General features: G+C 40.8%; 1 protein-coding gene across 1 annotated transcript in view; it reads right to left on the bottom strand.

Annotated features, from left to right (window-relative positions):
- DHRSX (dehydrogenase/reductase X-linked) overlaps positions 1-27,361 on the bottom strand; it is a 916,006-nt gene that overhangs the window by 530,210 nt on the left and 358,435 nt on the right. The gene's annotated exons all lie outside the window — the stretch shown is intronic.

Below are 27,361 nucleotides of genomic sequence, written 5' to 3'. Positions count from 1 at the left end.
ACATACCATATAAACCTGTCCTGCAAGTACTGAGGGCCAGTCCCATTTAAGGCCTTAAAAAATGTGCAAAGGGCCTTAAAACAAATCCCAATAGAGTTCAACCTCTTCTAAAGTACTTTTAAACAACTGGACCGTAATTACTAATCAAGTTCTACTTTTGTGTCAGCAGTATTTCATTTGTCAGTGGTATTGGCTTTATTGTGTATACTGATTTGTGTCAGTGTTATTTGAATTTGCCAGTGGTAATGTCTTTATTGAGTATAGAGATCTGCGTCAGTTATATCTGAATTTGTCAGTGGTTTTGGCTGTATTGTGTTGATAATTATGCCAGAAATATCTGAATTTCCTGACGCTAAAACCTGCGATTTAAGAAATTCCTTTGATATTAAAGAAAAATACATTACTCAGGGAGATATTATGTTAGTATAAAGCATTTCATAATTTAATACTGATGAATTAAAGTAACACAGACAGGTTTTACCACCAATTGATAATAGAAGCATGGTATTTAATAAATCATACACATGAATAGACCATGAGTTAAAGTTCATATATTCATGACATTAATACTTTATTTCTGTTCTCTTATACATTGTTGTTAGTTTAAAATTTTTATATTTTTTTGTGTTTGTATTTTGGACAGTAAAGTTAAATGATTACTGGATACATATCAGAACAGGCATTGGCAAATCCAATAGGTCTCGGCAATCCAAGAGCTGTAGGCATTGTCAGTGTTAAAATCTATAGACGTTGTCAATGCGCAGTCAATAATAATGGCAAATTATCGCAACCTTGCACACTTGATGTCAGGTGAGGCATGCCTTTCTCACAGCGTCAATAGCGGAGTGTATAATGTGCCCTCACTCTTCCGTGGGCCGAAGCACTGAGAGCAACACAGCAGAAACGCAGCGACATAGAAAAACAGCATCTCCACGACAGTTCTCTGCTTACAAATGGCATTATATAATAACAATGTAATAAAAATCTTATTTACATTAGCTGGCAAAATGTAAACAATTGTTGTTTGTTATTGTGGTCTCCCTGCATGCATTGAGCAATGTATATGTTCCTACTGAGTATGTTTCTTTCCACTATGTATTTATTTTTCCATCATGTGACAGAGCTTAATAAAAGGTATATAGAGGAAATGTATGTTGGTAAATATAACGTAGTCACTTGTTTCCATGTGATGGTCATCCTTTAATCTGATAGATGTGGCAATTAAAAATCAAGCACACAGGCATGATATAATAATACGTCAAGGTGAAATGTAAATATAAACTCGCACTTCTATGTATTTCATAGAGGCTTTATGTGAGTGCAAGTCTGAAGCCTGAAATGCAAAACTAATGGAAAGCCTCTTTTGAGCGAGTATTGTGAAAGTAAATCAGAATTAAAAGTAATGTTGGACTGGGAAATCATTACGTATATTTGTATCTTCATTTGCTGGTGAAACATTTTTAATTGTGATTGCTAACAAAACACACACATAAATCACACTTCTATCACTGCAGTGGAAAGAGTTTATTTAGGTCTCTACTTACAAAGAAAATCATGCGATTAAAAGTCTTCGTTTAAGAGGTTGTTTTGCAATGAAATAAGATGCACTCAGAATGACGATTCTCCAATTATTATGCAGAGAGAGAATCTTGATTTCATTAAAGACAAACGGAGGCTAACATTATGCAAATACTTTTATTTGCTGCCCAAACATGCAGCCCTTTAAAGAATGTAAATACATCATAATAAGTAGAACTTTGACAATATGATGAGTGGACTGAGTAGGCTCTCATCTTCCTCGTGGGCTGCGATGACACAGCTGAACAACTTGAAGAAACTCCAGAAAAATCCAATTAGTCTTTAATATTTTTATCTGAAGATAAAAAAGGTTACAATGTATAGTCAAATGTATAAGGACTATTAAAGTAAGTTACAACAATAATCTTAAAAAAATAGTGAAGAAATACTAATACATTCAAAATGTAAATGAATTGTACCCAAACCTCTTCAGGGAGAGGAGGGTGGGATAATGTTAGCCTCCGTTTGTCTTTAATGAAATCAAGATTCTCTCTGCATAATAATTGGAGAATCGTCATTTCATTACAAGACCGGAGGCTGCCATTATGCATGTTTAAAGCTATGTAGAATCACACTGCTAACATGCTCAATAGGTCTCAAGTAAAATTTAGAGAAGGTAGCTGCGTTAGACCAATCTGCTGCCTTAAGTATTTCGGGAAGAGAACCTCCTGCCCAGAATACTTTGCTAGCCATTGCACCCCTTGAAGAATGAGCTCCAAATTTAGAAAGGTCAATACCGGCTTCATGCATGATCCTCCTTATCCACCTGGCAAGGGTGGCTGAGCTTACAGGTTTAAAAGGTCTAACATAGGATAAAAGAAGTTGATCAGAATTAATATCTCTAAAATTCGAAATTTTGTTTTCATAACATTTCATACAATTAACAACGCATAGTTTTTCACATTCATGGAAATAAGGATAAAAGATAGATTCAGACATTGTTTTCGTTCTTTTCCAGATATCAAAATGGACCCCTTCAGAGGAGTAAAATCTGTTAGAAATTTCTAGAGCTCTAATATCAGAAACCCTTCTAAAGGAAATTAAACATAAAAGGGTAGCCAATTTCATTGAGAGCCTTTTAAGGGAGAGTACTTCGTTGACAGATTAGGAAAGGAAGAGATTAAAAATAAGATTAACATCCTAAAGGGAATGGTAACGGGCCTTGGGAGGTCTTTTAAGTCTAATACCCTTCATAACCCTTTTAACAAGGGAGATGCTACCGATGGCAATATTATTAATGAGAGCGTGACCTGAAGAAATTGCAGATCTATAGCAGTTAATAGTTCTAAAGGAAAGACCCAAATCAAAGAGGTGAGCAAGATAGTTAGCTATTTGTTGAAGAGGGCAAAGTACGGGATCCAAATCCCTCTCCAGGCACCAACAAGACCATTTTCTCCATATGCCCTTGTATCTTTTCCTTGTACCTGGAGCCCGTGAATATTCCATTAGGCTTTTAGCTTCTCTTGAAAGATCAGAATCTCTTTCTGAATTCCTGATATCCTCCAAGCAAGAAGGTTCAAATTCCCTTCTAAGACCAAGGGGTGTTCTTCTCCGTCTGGGCCCTTGAGAAGGCCCGGAGATGAGGGAATCAGAAGAGGAAAGTCTACTGCTAACACCATCACCCCCGGGAACCAAACCTGCGATTTCCAGAAGGGGGTTATCAGAATGATTGAGTAAGACTCGAGTTTGACTTTCCATAATAGTCTCTGAATCATTGAGAAGGGGGGGAAAGCGTAGGCTTTGAACCCTGCCCAAGATTGTAGAAAAGCACACACTCCTGATGCATATGGGTCCGGTCTCCAACTGAAGTATCTCGTTACTTGGTGGGTCAGCCTGCTGGCAAAGAGGTCTAATTCTAACGGCCCCAAATCACTTGAATCTGAGAGAAGATCTCCTTCCTCAATTTCCAATCGCTTGCATCGTGGAGGAAACGAGAGTTCCAATCTGCTCTCACATTCTGAGACCCAGGGATGAATTCTGCTCTTATGGTAATCTTGTGTTCCCAACAAAAATACCATATTCTTTGGGCAAGTTCTGAAAGCATTTTTGATTTCGCGCCCCCAAGGCGATTTATATAGGAGAGAGCTGAGAAGTTGTCTATTCGTATTAGTATGTTTGAGTTTTTTAACATTTCCTTGAAACTCATAATTACATTGAGAGCTGCAAGCATTTCCAAAGAATTTATGTGAAGGAGTTTTTCTTCCAGAGACCACCTCCCACCTGTCTCTAAGTCTTTTAAGCGGGCATCCCATCCTTGGTTGCTCGCGTCTGATTCTAAGGTAAAGTCTGGTACTTGGCCGAAGATAGCTTTCCCGTTCCAGGCTTGGAGGTTTTTCAACCACCAATGAAGATCTTCTCGGGCATCTTGTGAGAGAGGAACGGAGTCTTGGTACCAGAGCCCCTTCCTCAGGCCTAAAGCCTTTAATCTTTGTAGGCCCCTGTAATGAAGCGGACCTGGTGATATTGCCTGGATGGATGAAGAAAGGAGTCCTAATATCCTGGCCAGGTCTTTTAAACGGATAGACTCTTTGGAAAGAGTATGAGAAACATTTTTTCTTATTTTGGCAACCTTCTTGTGAGGGAGGGTTAAATTGGAAAGAACGGTATTCACGTTGAAACCCAGGAACTCTAGGTTTTGAGAGGGAATCAAAATAGACTTTTCCATATTTATGATGAATCCCAAATCTTGAAGGAGATTCATTGTTGTGTTTAAATGTTTCGTAATTTCCAGCTTGTCTTGAGACATGATAAGGATATCGTCTAAATAAATTATAAGATGAATCCCTCTTTCTCGGAGAAAGCTGACTACTGGACATAGGACCTTGGTAAAGCAACAAGGGGCTGAAGATAGGCCGAAAGGAAGGCATTGGAATTGGTAAAGGATTCCTTTCCAGATGAAACGAAGGTACTTGCGATATCCCTTGTGCATGGGAATGGTAAAATAGGCATCCTTCAGGTCTAACTTTACTAACCAGTCCCTGTTCTGTAGGATGTCCCTCAAAAGATGGATACCTTCCATCTTGAAATGTCTGTATATTAGAAAATTGTTTAATAACTTGAGATTTATGACGGGACGCCAGCCCTTGTCCTTCTTTTTGACGAGGAAAATGGTACTTAAGAAACTCTTTGCAATTTGAGAATGTGGGATCATAATAATGGCTCCTTTGTCTAACATTTGAGAAATTTCTATTTCTATTAATTTTGAATTTTCCTTGTCTAGAACGATTTCCTTTGGAATTTTCTTTTGGAAGGGTTCCTTCCAAAAATCTATCTTGAACCCGGTTACGGTTTCAAAAACCCATGGGTCTTGAGTGATTCTGAGCCAATTGTTCGCAAAATTTTGAGTCTCCCAGCCACTTGCAAAGGAGGGGAGGAATTCACACTTACCTTGGAAGGATTGGTACCTAGGTCTTCCACCACGGGACCTTGAACCTCTTCCTCTTTGGGGGTAAAAGTTCGATCTGGTTCCTCTGTAGGGACGAGTGTCTCTTCCTTCTTGAGGATAAAATTGGGACTTAAAGTAACCACGGCTGACAGATTGTCCCCTCCTGTCAGCCCTTCCAAAAAGTGGTCTTCCACCAAAAACTCTGCGCATGTTGGATTGCGCCTTACTGAATGCGTTAAAGGTGGAGACATATTTTCCCAGAGATTTTACGAAGTTGTCACCAAACAACAAGCTTTTAGCATCACACATGTCCTCTTTCGCTGAAAGATCCGCGAGTTTTGGGTTCATTCTAAGTTCATCCTCCGTTCAGTGATTAAATTTGCGTTAGCATTTCCAATGAAACAAATTGAGCGTTGAGCCCATCCCCTCAAAGTTTCAATGTCAATGGGAGTACTATTAGATCGGGCTTGTTCAGTCATATCAAGAATTCTTGAAAGTGGTCCCCGAACATCAAGAAGTTTATCTTTGCATTGTTTCAGGCATCTTTCAATACCTTTCCTTGGGTCTCTGCCTGACTTAAAAAGGAAGGTGATTAGTTCTGGGTCAAGATTGGGTGTATTGCAAATCTTGTCCTCCGAAGAGGGGCGAGGGCATTCATTACGCAATAAATTGCGTGTATCTCTGTCCAGTGCTTTTCTTACCCATTTTGATAAATATTTACCCACGTGAGGCATAGGCCACCACTCTTTGCTGCGAGGGTGTCTAATGGCAGTGGGGTTGAACATGTCTTGACCAAAAGAGTCTTTAACAGTGAGTGAGGAAGTTGAGGGTAGATCCAAGTCTTCATCAAGATCCTCAGGGGTATCTTGTGGATCAAATATAAATTCATCCTCCTCTAGGTCGGCCTCATCCATAAAATCATTGGTGTTATATAAAATACCATCCTCTATAATGCCGCTAAGGGCACCTCTTCTCCCAGTCCCAGGAAACTGGGATCTCTCTATTGTGCTGCTATGAGCACCAGCATCTATTGTAGCGCGGGGGCTACCAAATCCAAAAGCATGGGTGGATGCCTCATTTGTGTGTTTTTTCTTCATAAGTACTTTACCCCTAATCTTGGGTGCACTGCCAGAGGGTGAATCCCCATCTGAAAGAGAGAAATACGTCTCTTGTGGGGGGGAAATTCTTTTCCTTTTTAATAGGGCAGCATTAACTGCTTCTTTAATTGATATTTTAACCTCTTCATCTATTAATTTCTTTAAATTGTCCCCTAGAGGTTCTTTGTTTGTTTGGTTAGCGTCAATATTCATTTTTTTAAGTATATTAAAGCAGTAGTCTTTGAAAAGGATGCTAGTCTGTGATAATCAGTTTACTCACAGTTACTGCCAGCGCTGAAAGGAATTGTTGGAAATCTAAAGGGAGGGCTTAGAAATCCTTAGTAATTTTGTTATGGGAGAAAGCCACCGGGTGGCGATCTTGTCTCATTAAATAACTTGTATTCCTTTCAAGGACACCGGTTTCCGATAAGTAACAGGCGTCTGAGTCAGTTAAGCTAATGCGCTCGTAAAAGCAGCGTAGCCATAGAAACTGACAAATAGGATGAGGCGCGCTTCCTGTTGAAGCGCGTCTCGATTCTCTCTGTGTTGCTAAGACACAGAGTCAACAAAGGGTAGCTGACGTAGGAAACGAGATGCGACTTCCTGTTGAAGCGCGTCTCGTTTCCTAGCATTTGTATGAAAACACTGCTCCGTTTAGGAGGTAAAGATCGACTTATTTTCAAATGTTTCACGCTAAGTTCTCTGAGCCCTCAAGATAATAAACAGTATTCGTTTGGTATGTGTAAGAACAGTTGAACAAATGATTATAAGGCAATAACATCGCAATGTTTGTAAAGAATTTAGGATTATTCCGCTTGCCATAAATTGGACAAGGGGATGAATGTGAAACCTGAAAATAAAGGTTTAGTTAGAGACATAAACAGGTTCTAAAATGAAAAAGGTCATTCGAATACAAGGTAGCATTACAACAGCAGGTATAAGGTAGTATTACAACAGCAGGTATACAATGAGATCACGATATTGATAATAAAGTTACAGAGAAGGCACAAAAAAACATCTTTTGGCAAATATGGCACAATTATCATAAATAGACAGGAGAGATATAAAGGAGTACTTAGCTGTGTCAGAGCAGCGAACAAAAGAGGAAGATGAGAGCCTACTCAGTCCACTCATCATATTGTCAACGTTCTTCTTATTATGATGTATTTACATTCTTTAAAGGGCTGCATGTTTGGGCAGCAAATAAAAGTATTTGCATAATGGTAGCCTCCGGTCTTGTAATGAAATTAAAAGCAGTGTTGCACCGGCAAACCAAAATACAAAATAAACGCAGTACGTTGAAAGTATTTAACTTTGATTTGTCTGTACAACATTATTAATTATGAATGCGTGTGAATTACTTTTTCAACATGAGCTTAAACAAAGGCTTTACATCGCTTGATTTTGTTTGTAAACACGCACCCAAATAAAGTTTGAAATTTAAGTGATTGAAGTGTGATTTAGCCACATGTTTGAAAGTGAATCACAGAAACGCAGAATTACAAGTATTTCATACCAATGAGTGTTAACGTACACCAAATATGTGTAAAATAGCTAAACAGGCGCCCTCGGAAAACAGCATTTGGCATTAGACCTCTGTCTTTGAATGCACAAGAATGTGACGAGATAAGAACAAGACTTACAGGCCTGTTTACAGAAACAATTAAAATCCTTCATTTAAGCATATGTTTTGCAATTGAATCACATGCACTCTGAATTAACGGTAATTTTGCACCGCCAAATCAAAATCAAAAATAAACACAGTATGTTGATTTGGTGGTGCAACATTCATTTAATTATGAATGTGTGTGAATTACTTTTACAATATTCAGTTAAACAAAGGGTTTGCATCACTTGATTGTGTTTGTAAACATGAACCCAAATAAAGTCTTTAAATTGAAGTGGTAGAAGTGTGATTTAGCCACGTATTTTGAAAGTCAATCACCAGCACTCAAGTATATCATACCGATGCAGGATCTGAGTGTTGACGTACACCAATCATGTGTAGAATGCGTGTAAATTATTTTTACAAAAAGCACTTGAACAAAGTCTTTGCATTGCTTGATTTTGTTTATAAACACACACCCAAATAAAGTCTTTAAATTGAAGTGATAGAAGTGTGATTTACCAACGTTCTTTGAAAGTCAAACATGGGCACCCAGAATTCCAAGTATATCATACTGATGCCGGACCCGAGTGTTGACATACACCAATTATGTGTAAAATAGCTAAACAGGTACCCTCAGAAAACAGAGCCTGGCATTTGACCTCGGTCTTTGAATGCACTGCAAATGTGACGAGATAAGATCAAGATTTACAGGCCTGTTGTTTGGAGCAGTGAGTGAAAACATGAGTGTTAAGTGCTCTCTAACAAAGACAAGCATTTACAATGCAATAGGTCTCGCATTTACGCAAGTTTGAGCTATTGGCATTGTAAATGACAATGCGTTTTATTTATGCTTAAAAAACAAAAACATAAAAAAAAGGCATTGTCATTTACATGCAGATAGCTCAAACTCGTATACATGTGAGACTTATTGCATTGCAAATGTTTGTTCCTCTTACTTGTAGGAGATTTTAATATTCACCGCTGTCAGCACGGGTGTGTTGCAGAGCAGAGTTTAGATGGGAAATGGGTCAAATAACAAGCATTATGAACATTCTAAACAGGGGCACTCCTGGAAGAGATTATGGCTCATAATAATTTGTTTTGTATGGACCAGATCGAGGGAGACATCACGTCCCTTCGTTCTCTAGTCGGGGATTTCCCTCCACTATAAATTTTATAATGGCATCAGCCCTATATCATCACGTTCGAGGGTGGAGTAGAATAATTTCAGTGATCACAATCTGTTTTTGTTTTTTAGAACTAATACGGGGCTTGGAAATAAATAAAACTCAGGAAGTAAGCCCCTCAAAACTGGAAATTCTCCCCAGCACTAAGAAAGAAGACTAAAATGGGATAGAGTGATCGCAGACACCTTTTTGAACAAGTAATGGTGGGAAAACAGCAGCAAGGGGTGCTGTAATCACGCACTCTGTATGTTATTCCCCATTGTGAGCCAAAAACCGCTATCAGCACAGAGGTCACAGGTGATACACGCTGTAACTAATTCCAGGAGAGGTTGGCCTCACCCCCCCACCATAACAGTGAAAGTCATAATTAGGCCCCTATTTTTCTATATCTGTGCGCACACTAGCACTCAACCCATGATATGCACATACTAACACCCATCTGAACACATTAGAGACACCCCCACCCCGTCTGTGCAGCAGCAAACAGCGAAACACCCACAACGACAATAATAATGTTCTATAATAATGCCGGACCAGTTATCCTCCAAATCATGCATCTTGTCTCAATCAATCTCATTTTGGTAAAGTGTCCTGACATGTATGAATGAACTGAAATAGAAAATAAAGGAAAGCAAGCTTTGCGAAACAAGCCATGAATGCATACACAATCAATTTGGATCCGGCCACATAGCTCAGCGAGTTAAACACTCGCCAACGAATACAAATGTATTTTCTATTAAGTTCTGTTTTTTTCTGCGTCGGAAAATTGAACAAACATTAAATTGCATAAAAAATAACACCTGTTATTTACAGCGCTTAGAAATGCGGAAGTGCGGTTTGAAGTGCTACCTAAAGACAAGTTATCTTTACTATAGGTCTTATCTAGATGTCCAGCAGTTATTGCCTGTTCTGCATCCGTGTAATGCTAACATGAGAACTTTTCTGTAAATGCTTCTATGAGCTCCGATCTCTCCTAAGAGAGGCAACGCTTCAATTTGCATCTATAAACAAACCCTTGGTTCCAGGCAGCGAACTGGTAGCTACCAATGGCTTCCACGCCACAATTCCCTCCGGTCCACGGTGTATTTTGTTAACCAGAGAGAGCTCTGCTAATTACCATTAGCTGTAACAATTCTAGCTAAAGGAAGGAGGTGGGTGCAGAAGCTTAAAACATTGGTTCTCTTAAAGAAATGTACTTGAAATGCGGTCTGGTGGCTCAGTGGGTTAATGTATCCTCTCCAGGGACCCGTGTGGGGCCTCACAGTCACAGGTTAAAATCTCGGACAAAGCCACTAACCCTTTCATCCTTCCTAGGGTGATAAAACGAGCACCACCGAGTTGGGTAAAAAGAGTATTATACTTACAGGACAAGGTAAGGCATAATCCGACGGAGGAGCCCTCTGGTGGAATGCACCCCGCCATGCTCTCTCCTCCTCCTCTGTTGGAGACAGGCGCCCGGAGGAGAATCTGCTCAGAGCGTACCCTGGCTCAAAGCACTGTCACCATGTTGTGGTAATAGCTCGTGCTAAATGAACATGGGAGATAAAACCCGAGCCCTTAACTGGGGCCGTAAACGGAGCTCACAAGCGAGTGCCCCCAGAGCCACCTGACAAGTGGAGTCTCTACAGCCCTCTTTATGGGGCGTGTTCATCATTAAAAGAGCGTCCCCTGTGAGAACAGAGCCGAGCCGGCTAATGGCAAAGGCTGAGTGTCTCACAAGCTCAGTAGTCCGTAAAAGTACATAAATAGCTCCCACACAAAAACAAGATGGCATCTGCACAAGCTCAGTAGTTACAGCAAAATAATATGTGCACGTATTGGCACAACATGACTACGGCACAAAAATGAGCAGGTGAAACAAATACAACTAGCGCACCTCCTGATCCGAGAGAAGTGGGACTTACGTCCGAGCACACGAGGCTCTTAACGTAAACAAGGGCAGTGCCAGGGTCATACATACACCCGGGTGACAATACCGCTCGCAGTAAGAAATCAGACAAGGAAGTGGCCCCAGGATGTAATGCCCTTTGTAGCGCAAGCACAACACATGGCATCATCAGCATGCCACGTGGTCAATCTGCCGCTATGCAACTTTTTACCATTTGCACAACGCAGCGCTGCTGATTTTCACACTACATGAATGTTAGTAAATCTTTGCCTCAGTGTGGCGGGTCATTTAAGTACATAAATGAGAGTATTATATGAAGTATATAGATATGCTTTATTCATTTCCTCATTTCTTTATCCGTATAGCGCTCCATGCAGCTAAAAAACAACTTCTTAGCGCTTCAGTATTATCTACGAACAATTTTGATTTGACTGCAAAGTAATTGTTTATAGTAAAAACGCAACATGAGCACATTTACTATATCGCGATTTAACAACTGTATTCATTGGTGTTAATCTTAAGGGTGGCACTTTAATCCATTCATGACCTAGTCTCGGTGCTGGGAACATTCCTGTAGCTCTGGTGACCGCCTGCTCAGTATACTGAAGCAGTGCAATGCCTCTGCCCCTGTTGGTACGGCAGACAGTGCTGACTTGCCGGTCGCTTTCATCGGCTTTATCTTGAATAAAGTCTTTCCAGACAGTGTCACACACAGATATCGGCAGTTCCCCTGTTAAAAGAAAAGCAATCAGCCTTCCCATGCCACTGAATTCGGCCAACTCTATCGAACTGTGCAGCCGTATAATTCCGGTGACGATGCCTCATGCGCTGAGAAATAAGCACTGCGTGTAGGGAAATCTTTTGCTGGCGTATGTAAGAGATTGGATGTGCACTGCAAGAAAGTAAAACATCCTAACCAAGAGCGCTCCCTTTCCTGAGACTGCACTCGCCAGGCAGCGGGACCAATAGTGTATTTTGAAGATGAGCCGGCTGTCCATTACCACCTGTCTTGGGACATACTGCTTCCACTGGGACAGGCCGTCCTCCGCGCGGGAGCCTGCCTCCCAGTGGCGCTGGGAACGGATTCAACAAGAGAGAAACCGATATTGGGTAACACGTGGCAGGGAGAGAGACAGAAATGGAAAGAGAGAGGGGAATACCAACAAAGGGAAGAAAGTGACAGTCAGTAAAGTGAAACAAGCAGGAAGTGGGATAAGGGAGGGGGGTAGGGCACGTTGCGTGCACTAAGGCGGAGAGAGGCACGCAGGCTGGCAAATGGTGTGCACTTTCCCGGCTGCTTTGATGTTCTCAGTGGCCGCGTGGCTCACTGAGAACATCAAAGCGGCCGTGAAAGTGATCACGCAGGCTGCCAAATGGTGCGCGCGCCCGGCGCACATGCACTGTAGCTGGAGGCCTGAAAAGCCACTAGTTTGCACTTCCAAAACCCGGCTTACTAAAACTCTCGCCAGAGCAGCGCTAAAGCGCTGGCTCAGACGAGACCTAAAAAAAGATGTTCCTGAAACAGATCCTAAAATGCAAGCAGTAGAGGGACCGTGTAATTGGTCGATGCTCTCTGGGTGGGCTAAACACATGATGAGGCACAACAAATGCATGCCATGGAAGATGGGGAGAAAGAATATGTGAGCAATGACTGAAGGATCAGGTTGCGGCTACCACTGGAACCTGCTTTCATATGATGAGTCTGATAAGCAGTCTTTACATTTCTCCCACTTTCGGTGCGGAAAACCCTAGTACAGGCACTAGTGATCAGCCACCTGGACCATTGTAAAGTTCTTTTAGCCACCTCCAGTGAGTGTCTACTTAACAAACTCCCAAGATGTACAAAACACAGTGGCCCGCCTAATTCAGAATATGTCGGCCAGAACTGTCTCTCTCCCTCTCTTTCGCCCACTCCACTGGCTTCCTATACGCAAGAGAATTACATTCAAGATCTGCTGTATAGTTCACAAATCACTGAATGGCAGAGGACCCAGTTATCTGACAAAGAAACTCACTTCGTACCTGCTGAGCAGATATTTGCGATCCAGGGTGAAATCTCTTCTCACTATGACCCGCTTTAGGAAAACACACTTCAGGGGTAAAGCCTTCTCCTAGTTGGTCCTCCTATACTAGAATCAATTACTCTCCCACCTACAGAAGTGTACGGACCACCTTCACTTCAGAAAACTGATCTTTTCAGGTATTAATGTTGCTTGCTGGTTGTTCACTGTGGTGCTGAGATACCCCTTCAGGGGTGATTCATGTGCTTTATAAATTATATTCACATAACATAACATGGAGACAGCAAATGGGAAGTCTATGGGCAGGCTGAAGTCCACAAAGTATATACAATATGTCTCTTCAATGCAGCACATGCACTGTCTAGCTGAGACCTAAAAATGGCAACACCAAAGGATATGTCCCTTAAACAGTTTTATGTCTGTTGCACTTTCAAATTAGTATGACATTGGGGCCAGTGGCTTACAAATGGTTGAACTGCATAGCATGTTTATGGGCTGGCTTGACAGTGAAGTTGGCAAGCAGTTTTGTGCGAATCACTAGAGTGACTTTGGCTCCGCCCACATGTTGGGAGCCTGGAGTACATGTTTTGATTGGGCAGAAGGTGTGGGCGTCCACAAAAACGTGCTTGCCCTGCTCACAGCTGTGATTATTTTGCTTTTTTATCTAGCTACCTGAGCTTGACATTTCAGAAGCACACATGGCATTGGAAAGCTGTTAAGAGTGTCTTACATAATTAGATAATTTATGTTGCTTTTTTCTCTGGCAGCAGCACAGATTGGAGGAGAGCAGTCATTACGTTACATGGATATTTAGGTCTGGCTTGACAGTGCAACTGTTACCTAACCTTTTACCTACACCAATATTCTTCTACAGTTCTTTGCTTACTCACAAATACGTATCCATTCTCATGCAATTTACTTGCAATGCTTCACTTTATCATACACCATTTTTCTGAAGTCAGACCTAGTGGCACTGTCAATGTTTGTTTTATCTTAGTGCACTCATGGATGTTGTTTGATCCCTAATAAAGGACAAAAATAATGACATGAATTCCGACTGATGCATAATTATACTGATTGCTGTGTCTTTGAGGATACAAAATACGTGCCGGAAACTAGCTAAATAAATGTACATAAGTTGCACAGCACAAGTAGCCCAAAGGCCTTATTGCCCACAGTGAAGCATGTGTCTGCTATGTATTCTCTGATGTGAGAAACATCTGAACACTGAACGGAATATATTTATGCATACTTGCCACTTGAAAGGTACAGCCTAGAAGGGATTCCTCTTCATCTAAGTGTTAATAGACCAGAGTCCTTTGGTTCAAATTATCTATCCTGAACACTTATATACCCTTAATCTATTCTCTTTAATGCTTTAATACAAAATCATACAAAATCCCCTCCACTCTCAATATTAATGAAGATTTAGATCAGATTCAGAATATTTGCCATGCTTTATATGTCCTTTCACTAACCCTTCAGTAAAAATGTGTGTCACACATTAGAAACATAAATTTGAACTATTATTCCACTCACATCATTGCATCAGCTGATATCAGTGTTATTCACCTCACATGGACCAATTTACATGAACACACATTCTTTGTCCACATCTACAGACCTTAAGTGCGCAAACACTGATCAGCGGGTGGGACGTTCATGAACCTGATTCACCGAATCAGAATAAGCAGACATTTCTGCATGCAGATTTATTTTAGAAGTGCAAGCAATCAACCCATTTTACAGGTAGTCTGGTGGATTGAATATCCAATGTGTGACAGGACAAGGTGATATTTCCAAAAAGCAGTCTAACAAAAAAAAGTGGTGGTAAACACTCACAAAATCATGTGTCTGCAGGCATTCGGAATATGTTTGTAGTTTTAATCCGAATGTGAAATTAATACAAACCCATTTCTATAAACAGCAGCACATGTGAATTTCCAAGATTGGAAAGGTACTCTGCTATGTACCGCGTTGTTTCCATGGGGGAAAATGTTTTCCTCAAGAAGGAAAAAAAAGCAAAGAAAGAAAAGTGGTTTTGCCACATTTCACCATTCATACTAGTCTGTGCATGGAAGGCTTGAAGCAGGCTTAGAAACAGCTAGCCCAAATTACAAAGGTAAATTTAGATGTGTAGATCTATTCACATGTACATCTACTCCCACACCATGGTGTAAAACTCCACTTTTTGCTGAAATTTACACCTAGATGTAGACTTAAATGAGAGAGAGGAGACTGGTACATCTCAATTTACAAGTGTAAAGTTACAATTAGTAACATTCCACCTGTTTGTTAAGATTTCCGCCGCCAGGGTGGAAATCTCTGTGTAAGAACACATAGAGAAATTTAATAAAGTGTATTACTTTGTTAAAAGAAATAAAAAATCATGTAAAATAATTTTACATAAATAATATTAACTTAGAAGTGTTTAAACATAAGGTTTTGTAAAACAATTTTAAACAAATAATATTAACTTAGAACTACTAAAAGTAAAAGTTACAACACTTTCCTCGTAAAAGGAGCATGTTATCCATGAAGTTAAACATACTTGTCCAGAATATTTTTGTGTCTGAGAACCCTGGTTCAAAAGTCAGATGACTAAATTAGTCTTTCATACTTGCATTTTAATGTGAAAAACTCAGTGCATTTTTCTACAGGCAAAGACAGGGGTAGTTCTGAAATCCTATTCCCACACTCTGTGACTCATTATTGGATATGTTGAGATGGTAAACCTGGGGATTGCTTTGTTGTCCTCCTAAAGATCTGCTCTCTTCAATCACGGATTTCTTGTTTTTATATGCTGTTTTGTTTCATCCGCTTCCAGCATATGATAGAGGGTTGTTGATTTCTTGGTTCTAGGATAGGAAAACAAACTTTCTTGACTTCAAGGGAACCCTGTGCTTAAATGTGCCTGTGCTGGCATCATATTACCTTATGAAATAGAGTATGACCCTCTTTTAAAGTCACAGATCTTCACCGTTTTGATAATGCCTCGCTATTTGGGAGTTCTTGCTTTCAGAAGAAAAGCAATTTATTTTGTTGGGGGTAATGTTAAAAGTGCTGTTGATATTGCTTTGTAACAAGTGTAATGTGTATGAAACTCTTTGAAGGATGCCATGTCTGTAGCATTGCCAAGACGTTCTTTGCACAAATAATCATATCCAAACTGAAGATATTTAGTCCACAAAGCTTTTACAGCACGCAAAAATCTTTGGTAAACCAATTTTCTTAAAATGAGCTAGAGCTAAATGAACCAGCTTTACTGTCCCTAATTATCTTTCATTGTTTTTACTCATGTTACTACTTAGCATTTATACCATTCGGTTGAAACTCAATAATGGGGTGTTTGTACTGTTTTTATGGGTGCACTTTACCCGCTCTGCCCACTAGATGGTGCCTCACCACATTGTGCATAGTCCTGTAGTTCCACAATATTAGTAATGTTCCATTGTTATGCCTTATTTAAAAAAGGAACATAAAAATTAATCAAAAACTTCGAGGCCTGTGTTTCATGATTGGTTTTACGAACTTTAAGGGTCTGATTGCGATGGCAGTTGGACAAGCATCCGACCGGCATCGCCGCGGGCAGGTGAGCATCCGACATTGAGTAGGCGGTTCCATTTGTCCTATCATGATAGGACCGCTGTGCAGGCAGTTGAAAAGTACCATTTTCTACTGCGGCTGGCGCTGCGGCCCAGGAAAAGGGTCACAGTCCCAGCCGCAGTAGTAAAAGGCACTTAGTACACATCCAGGCACCAAGTGGTGCCTGGTATACAGTGCATGGATGTGTGGGGGGCACTACATGTGTCGCCCAGGCCACTTATCGATCCCTCCACCAAGAAAAGGCAGTCGGAAAGGGACATCCTAATCCCTATGGGGGTTCCTGCGCAGGCACCACCCTCATGGTAGGTATAGGAGTCCGACCGCCGCCCCGACGGGATCCTTGATCTTGTTGGATGTGGCAGTCTGTCCTCCAGACTGCTGCGGTCCAACTGTCCGCATCGTAATGTGGCAGTCAGACAGATGGCCTGGATGTCAGTGAGACTGCCAACGATGGTCTGTCTGCAGCGGTCCCACTGACATCATAATGAGTCCCTTACATTTTGAGGGACATTAGCCTGGTTGTACCAGCACTATGGAAGCCTATTTACATGTTTATTTAATGATGTTTTATATATAAGGTACTATACCAATATGGGTAACAGAGTGGTTTCTGTAACTGCATACATGGATTTCTTTGCACAACCGTGGGTAGAGAAAATAATATTGACAGACACCTTAAGATACATAACAACAGCGGGTCTTAAAAATACCATAAGGAAATGTTAGATAACATAACTTGCCATAACTTGTCTGGCAGGAAACAATGTTTTTTAAACAGATACATAGTTAACACATATTATCGGTCCTCGTGTAGGTGAATGGGCATAAGGCCTTTGGGTCTTAAGGGTGCAGTTTTCCTAATAATAATTTTGGCCAGTAATATCTCTTAGTTTGGTGGCTGACACCTTCCAGTACAGGGTATTTGGAGCCATCTCTCTATTATTTTGTGTATGATAAATGTGTTTTGATTCATTGTATTTTGTGCTGAGACTGATTGCTTCCTAAAGCACAGCAGAGGCTTGCAGCATGTTCTGGGTGGGAAGGATAGAGAGAGTGCTGTAGTTGATGAGACTGTGGAAAATGGAATTAGTATCCCATCAGTGTAGATATCAGTGATGTCATCTTTAACTGTTAGTTTTTTTATGCAATTTCCATAGGGTCAACTTGGCCTGAGGGCATTAGAGCCAGGCGAACCAGATGCTACACATTTTTAGACACAGGGAGATTCAGTGATCAATTCAGAATTACAGGATGTTGAGTTTAGGCCAGGATTCAAACCTCGCTCCCGAGTTCCAAGGTCGGCAGCTCTAGTCGTTAGGCCTAACCATTATCACAATCTGATGGCATCTTATGTCAATGTATTTTTCAATACACATTTGTTTTGTGTTTTGAAGGAATATAATTCATGCTGTTCTAGATATAGCATTGATTCTATGCCCCTAATAGAATTTAAACCTTCTGTTACGATAGCTAGGACATTTTTTGTTCTTGTGTTACATGCTTGGACTGCTAAGCTTGACTTTTACTTCTTCTCATCATTTTTCAGACGGTCTTCTCAATGCTGAATCCTTCTAACCTTTGTTTCTGTGCCAAGCATTTGGAAACCTCTAGGGTACTACTTTGGGTTAACTGGTGTTAATTGAACTTTCCTTCTTGTAGATGAATTGAATTACCTACCCCTTCCCAGAACCACCTGTGTATGATGAAGCTGAATTATTATTGCACAGTACTATCACCAGTGGACTGGCATCAGCGTGTCTATATAATTCCCCAAACCTATACATTCTGTTAGCTGATGACCACGTGAGCTTCCTGCTTTCATGTCCATTTATCAGTGTTTGTCCTTTGGCAATGTGTGAATGTGTGAACGGTTCACTGACAAAATATCTCTTCTAAAACTATCGCCCTACCAAAATATTGTGACAAAAAAGCGTCATCCTATACTTATAATGGTAAGTACAAAAATATCTAAACAAAATATTGTTGTCATTACTATTGTTGTATTCACTATAGTTTTTTTAATATATATAAATTTAAATATTAAGGGGCCGCTTATGATATGGCCCGTAAAGGCTCCTACCTTCAGGGCCTTTGGGTCGCATTGTAATGGGCAGGTCGGTTTACTTTCCAACCGCCTCATTATTTTGGAGGCAGTCGGAAAGTAAACCGGCTGGTCATTCCGGCTGGCTTCCGACAGGCTTGGAGAGCCCATCTGCCAATCAGAAGTTGGCAATTAATCTCAAGGGCGGCCCTTGAAATTATGATCACGGTTTCCGACATGGTTTCCATGCCGGTCTGTCTGACATAGAAATCATGTTGGAAAGCGTGTTTGGGGGCCCCTTTCATTCACAGCCTCCAGTTGGAGGCCAAGTGGGCACCTATATATTCCTTGTGGCAGGAACCTCCCATTTCCCTATGGGAGCATGCATTACGGCCGGTTTACGGCCGTAATGCATGCTCCCATAGTAAAATATAAGAATGCGACCGTACAGTGTTCGGTCGCATCCTAATGAGGCGGTCGGGATCGCCGAGCTGGTGTCAATCGATCACATGACCAAGTCGGTGTCGGGCAGAAGTGATTCCGCCCAACATCAAAATAAGCCCCATAATATTAAATATATTAAACAGTAACATTAATTTAATAAAAATAAAATATTCAATGCATATTTAAAAAATATAACAATAAAACTTATTTTAAAAACATTAAACACACATATATTAATATATATATATTTACATTTATCTAGTTAAAAACTATTGTTAAATTAATAATTGTAAGCTATGGTATAATTCCAAAAATGTTATCTAATGTAATAATATAACAAATATTTTTATATATACATATACTAACAACATAAAATATTTTACAAAACAAGACATTTTAATTAGAATGCAAAAGTAAACAACACAAATAACTTACAATTTACTACAAATATTTTACACATTAAAAACATTAATAATTAGAAATATTATAATTTTAAATAAATAAAAACATAATATAAATTGTAACAATATAAAATAAATAATAACATTTTACATTTAATACATATACTATTCCCAATACAATTTATACAAAAGTAGGCAAAGTGTTGGACTAAGTATGGATAACATTTACTACTCTCACTTCATGCAATGCAACAGTAGAAAAACTGTTGCATCACGTAGGGGTAACATTTACTATTCCCACTGCAGTCACTGCAACAGTTGAGTAATTATTAAATTGCAGAGGGATCTATTTTAATATTTCCACTACACTCAATGCAACAATAGGGAAAGTGTTAGATTGCGGAGGCGCAAAATATACTATTCCCACTATAGTCAGTGCAACACTAGAGAAAGTGTTGGATAGCGGAGAGGAAAGATTTACTGTTTCACTCCAGTCAGTGTAACAGTAGAAAAAGTATTGGACTGTGGAGAGGTAAAATATACTAATTCCATTCCAGCCGCTGGAAAAGTAGGGAAAGTGTTGGATTTCAGAGGGATACAATGTACTATTTCCACTCCAGTCGTAAAACGAGGGAAAGCATTGGATTGCGGAGGGGTAAAGTTTACTATTCCCACTTCAGCCAGTGCAATGCTATGGAAAATGCTGGATTGCGGAGGGGTCAGATTTACTATACCCACTCCAGTCAGTACAACAGTATAGAAAGTGTTGGACTGCAGAGGGGTAACATTTACTATTTGCATTCCAGTCAGTGCAAAAGTAGGGAAAGTGTTGGATTGTGGAGGGGTAAAATTTACTATTCCAAATGCAATGAGTGCAACAGTAGAGAAAGTGTTGGATTGCGGAGGGATAAAATTAATTATTCCCACTCCAGTGAGTGCAACAGTAGGGAAAGTGTTGGATTGCGGGAGGGTAAAATTTACTATTCCCACTCCAGTCAGTGCAACATTAGAAATAAACATATACTCTTCAACATAATAAAAGAATTTCAAAAACAAATAAAACAATTAAAAATATAAATATGTATAAAAAAGAAATACAAATAATATTTTATTTTAAAAATACAATTAAATAAATTTGTATTACATTCTTAAATACATATCATAAATAACAACAAATAAATATATATTATCAACATAATATTAACTAATAAGTAAAATATTATTTACATTTAAAAAACACAATTAATACATAGAATAATAAATAACATAATGTTTATAAAACAATTACCTACATTTAAATCTGTTATAACTTATGTTACATTCTACCCTATACTTCAACAAAGTATACAATACATATCTGAAAATGTTATTTTTCGTTAAATAATATTATTTACACATGTTACATAATAAAATATTAGTAAAAATATCAATAATAAAAATGTATTCCTAAAATAATTATAGTTCATTACCACCCCACAATTTATCCTAACAAATAAAAGAACTCACCCCAAACATATAATTAAAAAATATATATTTTCATAATGAAGTCTCAATTAAGCAGTTATTATTAGTAATTAAGTAATGATAAATTACAAATATTTAATTAACTTCCCACTATTTGCTCATATGACATCAACTCACACCTAATAAATAATTAAAAAATATTTCATGTACATACTTTACATAATTATTTTTCATTTCTATAATTATTATAAATTAACTTTATTTATTATTTAGTATAATTAATTTCCTATACACACTTTACACACTCAAAAACTACACCACACTAAAAAAAGTAATATATTACACAATTTACATAATTATTTATCATTTAAATAAATAATATTATGTAAACATTATTTCTTAACAAAAATAATTTGTTAAAAAATACGAATTTAGTTACTTCTCACCCTTCACCACGGCAAAACTCATAACCCACACCTAAAACTTACCTTCAAAAAAATATTTACACTATTAACCTAAATATTTATTAACTTTCATTAAATAAAAATTCATTATTACTTAATTATAATTAATTTACTTCCCACAATATACCCCTACAAAACGCTCAACATTATCCTAAAATTTAACTTAATAAAAAATTAATTACACAATGAACATAAATACTTACCAATTTAATAATTAATATCGATTACAAATTAATAATTACTTAATTAAAATTACTTTGCTTCCCACCTTATACCCATACTAAAACCAGAACCCACACCTAAAATGTAACTAAAAAAATGTATTGCACAATGAACATAATTATCAACTAAATAATTAATATTAATTAAAAACTAAATATGAATTAATTATAATTAATTTACTTCCCACACTGTACCCCTATAAGCCCCACAACACACACCTAAAAGTTAAATAAAAAAAGAATAATTGCACAATTGACAATTAATTATAAATTAAATCATTATTAGTGATTAAAAAGTAATTAAATTACTTCCCACCCTGTACCCTTATAAATCCACAACCTGCTATGGTACTAAAGATCACAAAACTTTACCAAATTAAATGTAATAACTACTTAAGGCGTTATTACGATGTCGGTTGGAGTTGGCTCCGACCAACACCGTCTCGGATTCAAGACCGACCGACCTGAGGTCGGTGTTTCCGACCACCTGATTACGATGCGACCGAACACTGTTCGGTCGCATACTCACTTTTTTCTATGGGAGCTTGTGTCACGGCTGTAAACCACCAGTAATACAGGCTTCTATAGAGAAATGTACGGGGGTGTCATACCCTGTGGCAGGCAAACCTTGGTGCCTGCCACACAGTGCAGGGTTTTATAGGGGGTACCCTAGGTACCCCCTCGACCACTAACTGTAGGCCACAAGGTGAAAGGGCCCTGCAAGGGGACCCCAAAGTTTCTTTCCGACAGCCTTGCTGTGTTGGAAAGGCCAGCATGGAAAGGCTGTCGGAAACCGACATCGTAATCACGAGGGTGGAAATACCGTCCATTCGGGATTACGGTGCGATTCTGACTGACTGAAAGGCTCCGAGAGCCAGTCAGAACTGAGTCGGAATGACCGGAGGGTTTACATTCCGACTGCCAACATCGTAATCTTGCATATACTTCGAAAGTGAGATTGTAGAACAAGCATTTACAATGCAACGGTCTCGGCATTGTTAAAGTTAGAGCTATTGGCATTGCTCATGACATTATTTTTGTTTATGTTTTTGTTTTTAAAACATTTAAAGAAACGGCATTGTTATTTACAATGTCAATAGCTTAATCACTCTCAAATGCGAGACCTATTGCATTTGCAGCCACACACAGAGCCACACACACAAAGCCACCCACATACACAGAACCACTCACATAGAGCAAGAAAGACCATGAAAGGCGCTGCGTGTTCTTTCACTGTTACGTATCACCATTTAATGGAACAAATTAGTAAAAACTTGTGACCATAAGAAGTAGGAAAATAAAACAATTTTGTGACATTAAAAACTCCAGGTAGCTCACTGTCCGGCCGGGTAAATGTTAAACAGCCACGCCGTGTTGACATGTTAACCCTAGTGATCTGCGGGTTAGCTGTTAAGCGGGCTAAGCTTTAATACTTTCAAACTCGGAGAGCAGAACCTTCACAAACCTAGTGACTAAATGCAAGGTCCCAGGAACCTCCTGGTAGGATGTGCGTGACCTGGGCTGCGTGTGAGGATAGACATTTCTTATTTATTTGACGTGAGCCCATCGACGTCTGGGGCGGAAGTGGTACATAACATGATATGTGGTTGTGTCAGGGAGCACATGTACAAAGGTGCTGATTGTTTGTGAGGGATGTGTGCACTTGCCTGCGGTTGGTGTTTCTAGGGCAGAGTGTAGTGCTTGTGTGTGTCTGACAGTGAATTGACCACCCCATGTGCGGAGAGGCCATCGAGTGAGGGCTCCCGGGCCCTCTATGAGCGAGGTCAGCCTCTGAGGCCCCAGGAGGGTGGGCTCGGAGGCTGACCCCTGACATATTAACTTGTCATTTTGTCGGGGTCTCTTCATCCACTCCTGCCTTTCATGGCCCTTGTCGCAAGCTAAAGCATGAAAAGCATGGGGGAGTCCGGGGGGCAGGACAGGCTTTCACGTGGTAATGGCGCTGCTGATGAGCCATCGGGGAGAGATGATGGACCCTAAGAGCTGTTCACGGCCCATTAAATGCGTGTTTGTTGGACGCAGGCCGTCTGGGGGAGCGGGCATCCAGTTCCTGCCCATCTTCTGTGGCCATACCTCCGGGCCGCTCTGCGCCTTCTGTTTGCCCCCTGCCTGAAAGGTGACAGGTGGGAGGTTTAAATGAGCGCTGGGGCTATTAGACCCATATCCCTTCCTGGCCTCCCTGCTGGGAGCACTGCTGCCCCACCAGCGCTGCCCAGGCTCCCCGCAGGCCCCTTTTCTCCCCCCTGAGACGGGCCTCAGCACAGAGAGCACCAGGAAATGCCATAAAGGGGCAGAAAGGCCCAGGCAACAAAAGCAGCAATCACTGCCGCGTAATGGCGTCATTACCAGCCGATTCAAAGCACAGAGCTTTATTGGCATGACAAATATAAACATTCATGTCTGGGACAATGGCGAAGCGGTCGTGCTGCCTGGCAGTCTGCACAGGTCAGGTTGGGCACATGCGGCTGCAGGGCCAGAGGACGAACCAAGGTCCAATGGAGAGACGCTCGGTCTGTGAAATGGGGAGATCTGGGCTGTAATCCCGGCGTCCTCACTTACAGAACATGTGATTCTGGTCAGATTCACTTATCCACCTGTACTTTACTTCCACTAACTGTTGAACTGAGTCAGATCTGTAAAAAGTGACGTATTGATCCCCCATATAAACAATCCTCTCCATTCCCACCTGCATCACCCGTCTCTGCATTCTGTCCATCAGTTGTTCGTTTTGCGTCTTTTTAAAGAAGCCAATAAGATAACCTCAGTGAGCTAAGGGCTTGCTCACTAGATTTGCTTGCATTGCACAATCACCTGCTCAGTATTCCACAGGTCTGGCTGAGCCCTTAGTCGTCCAGAGCATGATATATTGAATGCCATTGAGATGTACAAGTCAAACACTTGTTAATAATGGTGCTGCAAAACCGATAACTGCGGTAGCGAGTTCTAGATTTTTTTTTTTTTTAAATCTTATGTTGTAAGGTGTACTTTCTCTCATTCATTTCCACACACATGCAATGTCCGAGTATATGTGAACAGAATTCCTTGTTTGTAGTTTCAGATAAGGGGCCTGAGATTGAATGGTCCGGATGCCTGACCCCTTCTGAGAATTGTTATGTTATATATAGCACACAGCCTGGCCTCGTAGTGTTTTGGATCCTGCGAGCTTCTGTCCACACATTACGCAGCTTTCGCACAGGAGCATGAGAGGGGCCCTGATGCTTACGCCGTGGTTGTGACCAGTAATGTTTCCCCTCACCACAAACGAGACAAAGACGGCGCACCACCCCGGTTGTTGGATTAGCAAGGGTCGCATATATTTGACATTCTTCAAACTTAACATACAATTATGCTTATATTTACAGTATCAAAGCAAATTATAAAATGTATGGTCATAGTTAGCACCCAGGACTTTAAGGGTTAATTGTTTTTATTCTGTTTCATCTGTTCACATCCGGTGAAACCATCTGTTCATTGGATGCCGGCCATGGACAACGGCCCGCCCGGGCTCAAGGCTCACTCTGCCGCCATGCGCCTGGCACCGGAGCTCCTACCATAGGGGTCAAAGGCGCCTTGCTCTTCCCACAGCTTGATATCGTTTAGCTCACCCCTGGGGACAGGACACAGACTAAAACTGCCCAAGTGAATACCTAGGTGAAATGCAAGCAGGAACAACATTGTTACCTTAACGCTTTTACTCACCGGACTTGAAATGCCGATCCAGCAGCAAGGAAGAGGCGACCCCACGTCCGCTCCGACCGCGCACAAAATGAACGAATCTTCCGACGCTAAAAAAAAACAAAAAACACGCCCACCACGTGTAAAAGGGGCGGGGCTTCAAAAAAGCGAAAGAAGTGAAAAAACACGCCCCCGAATCGGAAAAAGACAGGGCTTGTTTGGAGAGACAAAGCTCTTCTCCAAAAGCTGACCAGCATTTAAGAGGCCAGCCAATGGAGAAGAGGGAAGAAGAGGGGAGGGTTAAAGCCCCACTTCTGAAAACATTAAATCTCGCGAGCGAGACCTAAAAAGTACTCAAACCAGGGCCATGTGGTAAGCATGAATTGTGAGCAAATTCTATTGTTATGGCTGCCTATCAGAAGACCTGCCTTTGTTTTCTATACCTTCATAATATATGTACTGTGACGAGGAAGAGGGATGAAGTGATAAAGGTGTAATCACTTACCAGCATACTGTGTTCAGCTCTCCCTTCTCACCGTGCTAGGTTCATTCCACTACTTGCGATCTGTATTTGATTATTATGTTACTGCATGAGTATTAGAAGCAGGACAACTGAGTGAAAGGTAAAGTATTTATATTCACATAGCAAAGAGGAGGGGATAACATGCATTATTCATTTTAAAGGGTTAGCATGGCTCCTTGTTTCCGACACATGACTCACCCAGCTAACAAGGTAGAGTGGAACTTCGCGTAATACAGATTACTGCTAAGTAGTCAGAGCATTACTGACACTTAGGGGCCCATTACGATGGCGGGGGGACACCGTATCGGGAAATGGGACCGCCCGCCATTGTCACTGCGGTCCCGCAGGTGGCATTAGGATGCGCCCGCCAGACTGGAGGGCGCATCTTGCATTTTAAACATTGCAGCGGGCGGTGCTGCAGGCAGCACCCGCCGCAATGTGTAAAATGCATGTTGTGCATTTGAATGCACAACGTGACAGGCACCGCGCGGTGCCTGTCACCTTGTGCATGCAAATGCAGGCGGGTACATGCGCACCCCCCGAACACCCTGGGGGCCCGCAACGGGCCCCCAAGACATAACCACCTGCCTTTCCATGGCGGAGTCTCCGCCATGGAAAGGCAGTTCACGGCAATGATTATAATAGGGAAGGTGGTGCCTGCAAGGCACCGCCACCATATTCCTGAGCTTTTCCGCCTGGTAGGCAATCGGGTGGATTGCCTACCGGCGGAAAACCGGCAGGCGGTCTTCCCGTCCGCCGGGGTCCCCCCCGCCATCGTAATGTGGCGGGGGGAAAAGTCATGCGGGCGGATCGCCACCGCCATATGGGCAGTAGCTTTCCGCGCGCTATTATAATGACCCCCTTGGTCATATTAGTCTGATAGCTGCTCATTCAAAGATCCTTGTTTCTGACACATGACTCACCCTACTAATGTAAGCACTGTAGCAAGGGAGAGTAGAACTTGGCGAAATGCAGATTACTGGTAAGTAATTAGTGAATTACTGACACTGGGTCACATTAGTCTAACAGCTGGTCATTCATGGTTCTTTGTTTCTGACACATGCCTCACCCTGCTAATTTAAGGATTGTAACGAGGAAGAATGGAACTTGATGTAATGCAGATTACGAGCAAGTAATCAGAGCATTACTGACACTGGGTCACATTAGTCTGAGAGCTGCTCATTCATGGCTCCTTGTTTCCGACACATGCCTCACCCTGCTAATGTAAGGCATGTAACGAGGAAACGTAGAATGTGCTGTAATGCAGATTATTGGTAAGTAATCAAAGCATTACTGACACTGGGTCACTTTGGTCTGACAGCTGCTCAGATCCAATTAAACATTTATGTGATGTCCTGTGAGGTTTCTGCTCTAAGGATAATACATACGAATATATTTATCTGTTATTACCATTGCATGCTGCAAAACATGCTTATTCTTGCAGGATTTTTCACCTATGCTTTCTCACTGCTTTTCTCTCCTTCTCTCCCTCCCTCGATCGCACTTTTTAGTTTTTCTCTCACCTTCAATCGTTCTTTCTATGCACTGTGAAATCGAGTAATCTTTGTTCAGAAGATTGGAAACACACCGCATATTAAAAGGTGAGGGAAGGTGGGGGCAGAAGAAATTGGAAATTAACGAAAGAGTGGTACTCTGACGTCATCCCATGCTGGCGGATCACGCGGTTAAAGTACAAAAAATGCGGATCCACATATTCCATTATGCCCGAAATATGCTGT

The sequence above is a fragment of the Triturus cristatus genome, chromosome 8 (assembly GCF_964204655.1).
Source record: "Triturus cristatus chromosome 8, aTriCri1.1, whole genome shotgun sequence".
Lineage (NCBI taxonomy): Eukaryota > Metazoa > Chordata > Amphibia > Caudata > Salamandridae > Triturus > Triturus cristatus.
This window is presented reverse-complemented; position numbering and strand designations above follow the sequence as displayed.